Source organism: Chrysochloris asiatica, unplaced genomic scaffold (assembly GCF_000296735.1).
Source record: "Chrysochloris asiatica unplaced genomic scaffold, ChrAsi1.0 scaffold00123, whole genome shotgun sequence".
In the NCBI taxonomy this organism is placed as follows: domain Eukaryota; kingdom Metazoa; phylum Chordata; class Mammalia; order Afrosoricida; family Chrysochloridae; genus Chrysochloris; species Chrysochloris asiatica.
The window spans coordinates 6,409,447-6,421,514 of NW_006408641.1; the positions used below are offsets into that span (position 1 = coordinate 6,409,447).

Sequence of the window (12,068 nt, forward strand, 5' to 3'; positions counted from 1 at the left end):
AGGAGTGTGGGGTATACCCTTTGGGTGTTTGGTGATGCAAGTTTGTGAACATTGTAATGAAGCAAAATATGATTGGATGAATGTAAAGATAAAGTTCACCCATGTAAACTAACACATAATTCACAATAAAAACTTACACACAAAAAAAGGAGATGGGGATAGGTCTCCTGTGGTACAATAGTGAATAATTGTTATCAGGACTCACAGTGAGGGTTGAAAATGTAAAGGTAGACATTTTGTAGCAAAAGGAGGGGAGTGGTTGACTTTGCAGTCCAGGAGCAGAGGTCCCTGGGACCATCAAGGGAGAAGAGCAGAGAGCGGGACCCTACCCAGAGAAACAGTGACGCCAGAGATGGAGGCAGAGAAAATGACATGGAGAGATGGAATGGCTGGGAAATCTAGACTCAGCGAGGGAGAGGGGCTGTGTGCTGATGACCTGGGGGCAGACTTGCAGAGTATAACCTTTGATTGGTTGATGATGCATGGAGGGGATTGTAACCATGGCAATGAAACAATATAGGATGAATGTAAAGCTAATGTTCTCCCATGTAAACTATAATATAATTCACAATAAAACATTTAAAAAAAAAAAAAAAGTCGTGTGCAGCAGATTTGCCTACTGCAATGCTTCATTTGATTTCTTGACTGCTGCTTCCATGAGTGTTGATAGTTGATCCAAGAAGAATAAAGTCCTTGACAACATCAATCTTTTTTCCATTGATAAGAATGCTGTTTATTGGTCCAGTGGTGAGGATTTTTGTTTTCTTTACATTGAGATGCAATCCATACCGAAGTCTGTGGTTGTTGATCTTCATCAGTAAGTATTTTAAGCCCTCTTCACTTTCAGCAAGCAAGATTGTATCATCTGCATATCGCAGGTTGTTAGTGAGTCTTCCTCCAATCCTGATGACACATTTTTCTTCATATAACCCAGCTTCTCAGATTATTTGCACAGCCTACAGGTTGATTAAGTATGATGAAAGAATACAACCCTGTCACACCCCTTTCTTAATTTTAAACCATTCAGTGTTCCATGTTCTGTTTGAACAACTGCCTCTTGATCCATGTACGGATTCCTCATGAGCACAATTAAGCATTCAAGAATACTCATACTTTGTAATGTCCATAGCTTGTCATGATCCACACAATCAAAAGCCTTTCCATAGTCAATAAAGCACAGGTAAACATCTTTCTGATATTCTCTTCTTTCAGGCAAAATCCATCAGACATCAGTAATGATATCCCTTGTTCCACAGCCTCTTCTGAATCCAACTTGAACCTCTGGAAATCCTCTGTCAATGTATGCGTGCAGCCGTTTCTGTATTATCTTAAGTAAAACTTTACTCTCATGGGATATCAAAGAGATTGTCCAATGATTTCCACATTTTATTGGGTCACCTCTCTTTGGAATGGGCACAAATATGGATCTCTTCCAATCAGTTGGCCAGATAGTTTCTTCCAAATTTCTTGGCAGACATGAGTGAGTGCCTCCTGTGCTGCCTCACTTTCTTGAAAGATTTCAATTTTTACTCCATCAAATCTTGGTGCCGTGTTCTTTGCCAGTTCCTTCAATGAACCTTGGACTTCCTCCTTCAGTATCATTAGCTCTTAATCATATACTGCCTCTTGAAATAGTTGAATGTCAACCACTTCCTTTTGGTACAGTGACTCTGTGTATTCCTTCCATTTTCTCTTGATGCTTTCTGCATCATTCAGTAATTTGCCCAAAGAATCTTTCAATAACGAAAGTCGAGGTTTGAATTTTTTCTTCAGTTTTCCCAGCTTGAGAAATACTGACTGTGTTCTTCCCTTTTGGTTTTCTGACTCCAGATCTTTGCAAATTCTGTTGGAATATTTGACTTTGTCTTCTCAAGTTGATCTTTGAAATTTTCTGTTCAGCTCTTGGACCTCCTCATGTCTTCCAGTTGCTTTAGCATCTCTACACTGGAGAGCAAGTTTCAGAGTCTCTTCTGACATCCATTTTGACCTTTTCCTTCTTTCTTGTCTTCTTAATGTTTTTTTGCTTTCTTTATATATAATGTTCTTCATGTCATCCCACAACTTTTCTGGTCTTCAGTCTTTAGTGTTTAATGTATCAAATATGTTATTCAGTGATCTCTAAATTCAGGTGGGGTATATTCAAGGTCATATTTTGGCTTTGAATTTGCATATGAGCAATTGATGCTCTGTTCCACAATCAGCCCCTGGCCTTGTTTTGGCTGATGATATCAAGTTTTTCCATCGTCTCTTTCCGCAGATGTAGTCAATTTGATTTCTGTGTATTCCATCTGGTGAAGTCCATGTGTATAATCGTTTCTTATGCTGTCTAAAGAAGGTATTTGAAATGAACAAATACAGTAGAGTGAAGGAAATAAAGTTGGCTGAAGATAAAGTAAACATAACATGAAAATTAAATGAAAAAGAAAAGTTAGAGAGTGATAAATGGAGCTTGCTATTATTGTTAAGTGTCATTTAGTCAGTTCTGACTCAGAGCGACCCTGTAGAAGATTCCCAAGGCACAGTTGGTGGATTTGAACTGCTGACCTTGTTGTTTGCAGTCAGTGTTTATCCTACAGTAGCACCACAGCAGTACTCCATATGAAGCATAATATCAGACTCATTAACAAAAAGAAAAGAGAGAAATGAAACTGGTTAGCATCATTTGCCCCATGGTAGTAGACTTTATTGTTATTTATTTGTTTTAATTTTTTTTTCAACTTTGTTTTGTGTGACTTAGTTCCATAATAAAGTATTACCTTTCATATTTTTTAAGAAAAAAATAAAATAGAAAAGTGTTTTTTAAAAAAAGGTAAACCACACAAGTCAAAACAACCCATCAAGCTTGTGAGTAAATGTTCTTTACAACTGAAGAACTTTAACCACTGTGATCAGGACTTTTGCAATGAAATGAATGAGGGGCAAGAAGTACAAAAAGAAGAACCCCAGGGAGCCAGGGAGACCACTGCCCACCAGGAGGGATAAAGGAGACAACTGCAGGTCAGATGCAGTAAAAGGAAGACAAGGTGAGGTCAGAGAGGGAAATGCCCTCCAGAGACAGGAATGCATGAGGACCAGATCAGCTGCGCTAACTCAAAGGCAGGACAGCCTGGAATCTGGGATGACAAGGAGAATGAGAGTAGAAAGAAGATGAAGAAACAGCTTCCAGGAAAGAGAATGCCCCCAGTCTCCCAGCCGTGCCAAGTCCAAGCCACCTTGAAATTACAGGAGGAAAGGCATCCAAGGCAGCCAGCCTGGAATTTGTGCCAGGCCAGCCACTCTGTGGGAAGAATGAGGAGTAGAAATTTAAGCTTGCTAATTTCAGTCATTTTGTGCTGTTGTGATTTCTTTGTTTCCTTATTGTTTGCCTATAGCATCTTAGGAACACTCCTTTTAGACAACTCTAGTTATTGCTGCATTTGAGTTATGGTGTTGGAGGAGAATATTGAAAGTACCATGAGCTGCCAAAAGAACCAACAGATCTGTGTTGGAAGAAGTGCAGCCAGAGTGCTCCTTGGAGGCCAAGATGGCCAAACTTCATCTCTCAAACATCTGACATATTGTCAGGAGGGACCAGTCACTGGAGAAGGATATCATATTTGGTGGAGGGTAAGGAAAAAAAGAGGAAGACCCCAAAGAGATGGACTCGCAATGTGGCAGCATCAATGGGCTCAAGCATGGCAACAATTGTGAGGTTGGCCCAGGACTGGGCAGTATTTCATTCTGTTGTGCATAGGATTGCTGTGAGTCGGTATTGACAAAATGGCAGCTAACAATAATAACAACAACAAGTCTTCCTCCTCAAAGCTAAGCTGAGAAGCAATATATTTCTGTTCATGCTCAGAAAGGTAGGTTTGTGTGGGATTTGGGAGACAAGTGGTCAAAGACAGAGCAAAGTCTCCTCTTTGAGGTGGCAAGGTTTGGGAGTAATATGAAGACAAAAAAGAGCCTATTCCCTACAACCAAGGTAAAGAAAATAAGTTCCTTTATCAAAGTCAGAAGGCCAGAAGCCAGGTACAATTGACATCAAACAAAAGTAGATCCAGAAAGGATTCCTGTGCATGTGATATGCCAGGGGCCTAAAGATCTGAAAGGGTTAATGTAGGGTGAAGGTTTGTTAAGGATGAGGCATTGTTTTTTTTAGAAACTTGTACAGGGACCCTAAATCACACTTGGCCAGGAAATTCTCTGGTCCTCCTTGTGTTCACATTCCCTTGGAATTTCCAGGAGGAGGATGAGTTTGGGCCCCTCCATGAAAGAGGACAGTGTCTCCAACCTATTCTGTTGAGGTCCAGAAGTTCAATGAGCTCCTCTAGGACTTGCTGTTTGGAAGAGAGGAGAGTCAAAAGGAAGCAGAGCTGTCTTTACCTGTTTCACGTATTGGGCTGTCCTGTGTGCTTTCATTTGGGTAAAGGACTCTGGATAAAATGCACCTGGAAATCTCTGTGCTTCACTGATGATCAGTAGAGAGAAGTCAGCCTAGTCCAGCCCTGGAGCACAGATGACAAAGGACAAGGAACCTGAAGTGCTTCCTGGTATGGAATGGAGGAAGAGAGCTAGCTTTACCCAGGGATCATGGATGTATGCCAAGAGCAGAGAGGTAAAAGATCAAACAGAAATTTCCATAAATTATGGAAGACCCAATAAAGTGATCATAGACAAAGGTGCATAAGGTTTGAGCTGGACTGCTAATCTAAGGATTGGTGATTTACACCTATTCAGCAGCACCATGGATGAAAGACCTGACCATCTGCTTCTGTGTAGATTATAGTTGGAAAAAACACCAAATCTTGTAAACCACTTCTGTTCTGTAATACATGCATCCAACAGTTGGAATTCACTCGATAACAACATATTTGTTTTGGAGTTCCTGGGTTCAAATGGTTAAAAGCACTTGACTACTAACAAAAAGGTTGGCAGTTTGACCCCATCCAGAATTGCCTCAGAAGAAAAGCCTGGTGATGTGTTTTCAAAAGGTCACAGTGTTGAAAACCCTATGGAACTATTCTACTCTGACTCACATGGAGTTGCAATGAATCAGAATTGATGTGACAGCAATTGGTTTAGTAGTTTGAAGCCTACACCATCAGCAGCCAAATCAGTGAATTTGGCATGGGCTCCTTTTATGCCTAGGGGTGTGTGGTTGAGCTTGACACACACTCTCTATGAAATAGGATAGGAGTCAGGAGATATTAGTCCTGGCAATATTACTTTGTTGTTGTTAAGTTGTTGCCATCAACTCACCTCCCATTCAGGGTGATTCCATATACAACAGAATGCAGTTCTGCCCGGTCCTACTCCATTTCATGTCTGTTAGAAAGCTTAATTTTATTGTGTTTTGAGGATTTTCCAAACTAGAGGCTCATCTTCTAGCACTATTTGGACAGTATTTTGTTATGATACATAGGGCTTTTATTGACTGATTTTCTGAAGTAGATAGTTAACCCTTTCTTCCTAATCTGTCTTAGTGAGGAAGCTCTGCTGAAATCTGTCTTCCATTGGTTACCCTGCTGATATTTGAAATGCTAGTGGCATATCTTCCAGCATCATAGCAACACACAAACCATCACAATTAGACCAAATGAAAGAATGTTAACCTTAAGCAAGTCAAAACATCTTGATATATGAAAATGGAGATGATAATCACAATGCCACCAAACTGTTGTGAAGGTAAAATTAAACTCTTTTTAAAGAATGGCCTAGCAGAGTGCTCAGTAAATGTTAATTTCCCTTCCCTTTCTCCTCACTTATGATGTAAACAAGAAACAAGTCCATAGAGGTGATTTTCTGACTTAAGGAGATCATAAGTTCTTCTCCTGATCAAAATCTCCTTTTTAAACTGAGAAGTAGAGAATTTCACCATTATGTCAGCTTTTATCAGCTCCCAGAGACAGGATTGTTGGCCAGGACACAAAGATGTACCAGGCTCCAGGAAAGGGTTCAGGCTTCCATGAGCCATCCTGGTCCCTGTTTCATCAGGTCCATCTTAAGAACCAGACTGAAGGGAGGTTGAAGCCTCTTAGGGTCAGCACACCTAGCTCAGCCTGACTAGTAATTCCTGCAGATGGCAAGAAACCAAAGCCAGGACCAGGATCTGGGGCCACTGATGCAGACCCTACCCCACCCCCTGGCCCCTAGGCCACCTACACACAACTAGGGATCTTGGTCCCATCAGTCACATTGCTCACTGACTCCAGTGGCTTCAGTGACTGGACCCAAACCAACCCAAAGTGTTTGATAAAGAGCAAATCAAACAAATCATCTTAACTACTGACCTTGCAATTAGCATCTCAGTTCATAATCCACTATACTACACTACCTGGGCTTTTTTTAAAATGAGGTGGTGTTGTTGTTGTGAAGTGCCATCGAGTTGGTTCCGACCCATAGGGACCTATATAGGGTTTCTGAGGAGCAGCTGGTGAGTTTGAACTGCCGACCTTGCATTTCAAACAGCTTTGCAGTCTGGTGCATTAACCCACAGCGCCACACCAAGACTCCTAAAATGAGGTGGTGTGGGTGGGGGCTATGTGCCGTGGAGTTGGGTTCGAGTCATAGTGACCCTGTATAGGCTTTCCGAGTCTGTAAATCTTCATGGGAGCAGAAAGCCTTATCTTTCTCCCACAAAACAGCTGGTAGTTTCGAACTGCAGACCTTAAGGTTCGCAGCCTGATTCGTAACCACTACGCTACCAAAACTCCTTAAAAATGAGGTAGGAGAGCATAAAAAAAAAAAAAAAATGGAACTACCTTTTGAGTTTCTTTTGTATCGAAGGTTTCATTCTCTAACTCGTCTATTTCTCATCTGTTTCTCTTTCTATGTCCTTAAGGACAGGAACAGTGTCATTTTATTAATAACATTTATGAAAATGACCATGTGTCATGATCTGGAATTTCATACATTGCAGTTTACAAGGTTTAATGGCATCTGCATACAGAAGGCCATGCCCTGTGCACTCCTACAGGGCAGTGCTCCAGACTAACTCATCTCTATGCCCTCAACACAGCACAGGGGCCCTGGCTCAGAGTTAATCAGCCATAAACTTAATTGAACGAATGGGTGAGTGAGTAGATAAATGAATGAAGTATAAATACACTATAGTTTCACATAATATTGAGTGCCTCCTATTTTCCATTTCAGAGCCCTCCAGGAATTCAGGCCCAGCAAAAGTAGTATATATCCACAGGGGTCAAGGGCTGACCATGCTTTGATAACATTGATTTTCTTGCTGTGACCAGAGGGCTAGATTCACATTGACACTGTGAAAGCACTGGGGAATCTGTTGATTTGTTTATTTCTTCTAATATGTAAGGTTCTGGTGATTTTGTCGGTGCCACTTCTGTCTGGAAGGTAACAATCATATAGCCTGGACCAATCATTTATTTTCATATTCGACCACCTCTTTTGCCCCAAAAGAAGAAAAAGAAATCATAGTTCAATTACTGAGCGTATGATGTAAGCCACTTCCATCTCCTATAAGATTTTGGATAAGGTCAGCAGGAGAAGAAAGACTGGTAATAATTGAAGATGCTTTTTCTTTTTTCAGAAAACAGGAAGAAACTGATGATGTCAGTTAATACAGTGAAACAGCTAAACAACCTGTATTATGGGGCACCACTATCTTGGTTTCTTGGAAACCCTCTAGGAAAGTGCAGGGAGGCTCTTTGGGCCTGGTGGAGAATGCCCTCAGATGGTTTGTGGTATCAAGTGAGTGTAATACAATTTGGAAATTGACAGCCCAGAACACAGTAAATTAAAAAAGAAATTCATGTATCTTAGGAATCACATAATCTGGATTTAAGTCTTGGCCTTAATACTTATACACTCTGAATATTTAGGTAAATTATGAAATTTCCTGGCACCTCACTTCGTCTATAAATTATGGCTGAGGTGATTCACTGATCCTCTTTTTCTTCCCCTTCTCATCTTTTCCCTTCTCCCCCTGAATAATTCACTCTAGGAATCAAATAAGTAAGGTATCTGTGGTAGGCTGAAGAAAAGTTCCCCTAAAATGAAAGGAAAACAGTCTCTGTAGCAAGTAGAATTGGTCAATGTCCAACCATTTCAAAAGAAATAGCATATGATCAAGAACTAATAGTGTATGTGTCTTGGATTGAACTGTGTCACCCCAAAATATGTGTCAGTTTGTCTGGACCATGATTTTCAGTGCTTCGGCAGTTACATGATCCTTCATGCATTGATCTGACATGATAAACCAATAAGAGGATTAAGTATCGCTGTTGTTCTTGTTAAATGCCATTGGGTCAGTTCTGTCTCATAGTGACCCTGTATAGGATTTCCAAAGAGAAGCTGGTGGGTTTAAACCACCTACCTTGCAGTTAGCATCCAGTGCTTATCCTAGTACCACAACAGGACTCGAAGAATGAGATACATCATCCTTAGTCCCACCACAACTCTGATCCAATGTATGGGACATTCCAAAGGGTGTACCATGCAACATCTTTTATCTTATAAGAGATAAAAGGGGAGAGAAGTGAGCAGAGAAAGGGACCCACTACCACCAAGAAAGAAGAGCCAGGAGTGGAGCAAAGTACATCCTTGGGACCTGGGGTCCCATCACTGTGAAGTTTCTAGATCCAAGAAATGATCGATATCAAGATACATGTAGATCTCCAAGGAAGTTTGGCCATACAGATGCTGAAAGGAAATGCAGGACCTATGAATTCAGACTTTAGCTTCCTCAACTGTGAGAGAATAAATTTCTGTTTATTAAAACCATCCACTTTTGATATTTCTATTTCAGCAGCACTAAATAACTAAGTATTGAAGGTAAAAGCCCAAGCTGCACTGAAGTTATTGGCAAAAATGACCCCAGGAACTGATGGAATACAAATTGAAATGTGTCAACAGACTGATGCAGTACTGGAGGTGCTCATTCATTTATGACAAGAAATTTAGAAGACAACTACCTGGCCAATCAATTGGAATAGATCCATATTTGTGCCCATTTCAAAGAAAGGTGACCCAATGGAATGCAGATATCATCAAACAATATCATTAATATCACATGCAAGTACAATTTTGCTGAAAATAAGGAAAAATAGGCTGCAGCAGCATCTCTACAGGGACGTGCCAGAAGTTCAAGCCAGATTCAGAAGAGGATGTAGAACGAGGGATATCATTGCTGACAGCATATGGATTTTGGTTGAAAGCAAAGAATACCAGAGAGATGTTTAATTTTTCTTTATTGACTATGCAAAGACTTTCAACTGTGTAAATCTTAACAAACTATGGATAACATTGTAAAAAATAAGTATTTCATAACATTTCATTGTGTTCATTCCAGAACAATCATAAGAACAACAAGGGGATACTGAATGGTTTAAAATCAGAAAAGCTATGTTTCAAGGTTGTATCTTTTCACCATGCATATTCAATCTGCAAACTGAGCAAAATGTCCAAGAAGATGGATCATAGGATGTAGAACACAGAATCAGGATCAGAGGAAGATTCATTAACGACGTGTGGTATGCAAATAACATAACCTTACTTGTTGGAAGCAAAAAGGATTTGAAATACTTACTGATGAAGATCAAAGACTACAGCCTTCAATATGGATTGCACCTCAATGTAAAGAAATAATCCTCACAACTGGGCTAATAAATAACATCATGATAAATGGAGAAAAGATTGACATTACTAAAGACTTCATTTTGTTTAGATCCACAATCAACAACCAAGAAAGCAGGAGTCAAGAAATCAAAACATATTGCATCTGGTCAATCTGCTACAAAAGACCTCTTTTAAAGAGTTAAAGAGCAAACATGTCTTTTTAAAGACTAAGGTACGCCTGACCTAAACCAAGGTATTTGCAATCACCTGATATGCATGTGAAAGCTGGACAATGAACAAGGAAACCTGGAAAACAATCAATGCATTTGAATTATGGTGTTGTGAAGAATATTGTAAGTACCATGGACTGCCTGAATAAGTAAATCAATCTTGGAATAATATAACCAGAAGCTCCTTAGAGGCAAGGATGGAAAGACTTCATTTCTTGAACTTTGGACCAGTCCCTGGAGAAGGACATCATGCTTGGTCAAGTAGAGGGACAGTGGGAATAAAAAGCAGACCCTAAGTGAGATCTCAGCAATGATGGCTCAAACATAAAAGCAACTGTGAGGATAGCCCAAGACCAGGCAGTGTGCAGTTCTCACTGTGAGTCAGAACCAACCCAATGGCACCTAACAACAACAAAATGTTCTTGTCCTAACCCCAGGATTTGTTACTTTGCAGATGCGAATCTTAAAATTGGGAGATGATCCTGAATTATCCAGATGGTCCCAATGTACTTATAAGGGTACTTATAAGAGTGAGACAGGAGAGATATAGAGATATCTGAGGAGGGAAGCAAAGATCATAGAGGAGAGAAGATGCTAAAATGATGGCTTTGAAGATGAAAGAAAGGGCTATTAGCCAAGGAATGCAGGCAGCTTCTAGAAGCTAAAAAAGGAAAGGGAAAAATGTAAGGTAATATATATATGTTGTTTTAAGTTACTATGTCTGTTATAATTTATTATAACAGCAATAGGAAAATGTACAGTCAGTGTTCATGAGGGAGTGACCCAAGGAATATGACCGGGGAAGATGGCATCAGTGATCCAGTGGAAGGTGTCAGAGTCTGAGTGGGTTGAGACAACATCTGTGAAAGGGAGTGAACAGGCATTAGAGTTCCTTCTACATGAGGGCCAGGATAGCAGCACTCATAGGAGATTGATTATATAGAGAGGAATCTAGTAAGTTCATATTTTAAGGATAATGGGGACAAGATTGTTCACTATTAGAAAAGGTGCTGAACTGGAATTAGAAGTATTGGATCAACTCATGGTTTTGCAAAATATATTAAAAGATATGGAAATGAATGTACATATATTCTGCTGTTGTGTCCATTGAGAGGCCAGTAAAACAGTGATAACCCAATAACTAAGAACTCACTTACAGACTAAATCTTGGCTTTAAATACCTTCCTCTAGTGGCGGCGGGAATCCGATAGAAAGTGGCATCTTGGCCTCTGCGGAGGCGAATCCAGCGATCATCAGAACCGCCACCATGACTGTCGGCAAGAGCAGCAAGATGCTCCAGCACATCGACTACAGGATGAGGTGCATCCTGCAAGATGGCCGGATCTTCATCGGCACCTTTAAGGCTTTTGACAAGCACATGAACTTGATCCTCTGTGACTGTGATGAATTCAGGAAGATTAAGCCAAAGAATTCAAAACAAGCAGAAAGGAAAGAGAAGCGAGTCCTCGGTCTGGTGCTGCTGCGAGGAGAAAACCTGGTCTCAATGACTGTAGAGGGGCCTCCTCCCAAAGATACTGGCATTGCCCGAGTACCACTTGCTGGAGCAGCTGGAGGCCCAGGGATTGACAGGGCCGCAGGCAGAGGCATTCCAGCTAGTGTTCCAATGCCCCAGGCTCCCGCAGGACTTGCTGGACCAGTCCAAGGAGTTGGTGGGCCTTCCCAACAGGTGATGACCCCACAAGGAAGAGGCACTGTTGCAGCTGCTGCACAGCCAGCATAGCAGGGGCCCCAACCCAGTACCCACCTGGCCGTGCAGGTCCTCCTCCACCTATGGGCCGAGGGGCACCCCCTCCAGGCATGATGGGTCCACCTCCTGGTATGAGGCCTCCTATGGGTCCCCCAATGGGAATCCCGCCTGGACGAGGGACTCCAATGGGCTTGCCCCCTCCAGGGATGCGGCCACCTCCTCCAGGGATGCGAGGGCCTCCTCCCCCAGGAATGCGGCCACCAAGGCCCTAGACTCACCTTGGCACTCAGCTCCTTGCCTGTTTCCTGTAAGGCTGTATATAGTCCATATGTTTTCTTGTGGCTTGCAAAACTAGTTTGTAATATATTAAATGTAAAAAATAAAAAATAAAAAAAAATACCTTCCTCTATTAAAAGGAAGTCATATTACTTAGAGAAATAGCTGACTTCAAGACGGGGTCAGAGAAAGAACATTGGACATTCTTTTGTACCAGAAAGTGAAAAATGATGGACTCATATCCAAAGGATATAGTGTCAGTGTGGAAGGGTTCCACAGGACCAAAT

General features: G+C 41.2%; 1 pseudogene across 1 annotated transcript; it reads left to right on the forward strand.

Moving 5' to 3' along the window:
• The first annotated feature begins 10,985 nt into the window (after positions 1-10,985).
• Positions 10,986-11,863, forward strand: LOC102810886 (annotated as a pseudogene). The gene has a single exon (XR_438747.1). The product of XR_438747.1 is annotated as a small nuclear ribonucleoprotein-associated protein B'-like (transcript).
• The last annotated feature ends 205 nt before the right edge of the window (positions 11,864-12,068 follow it).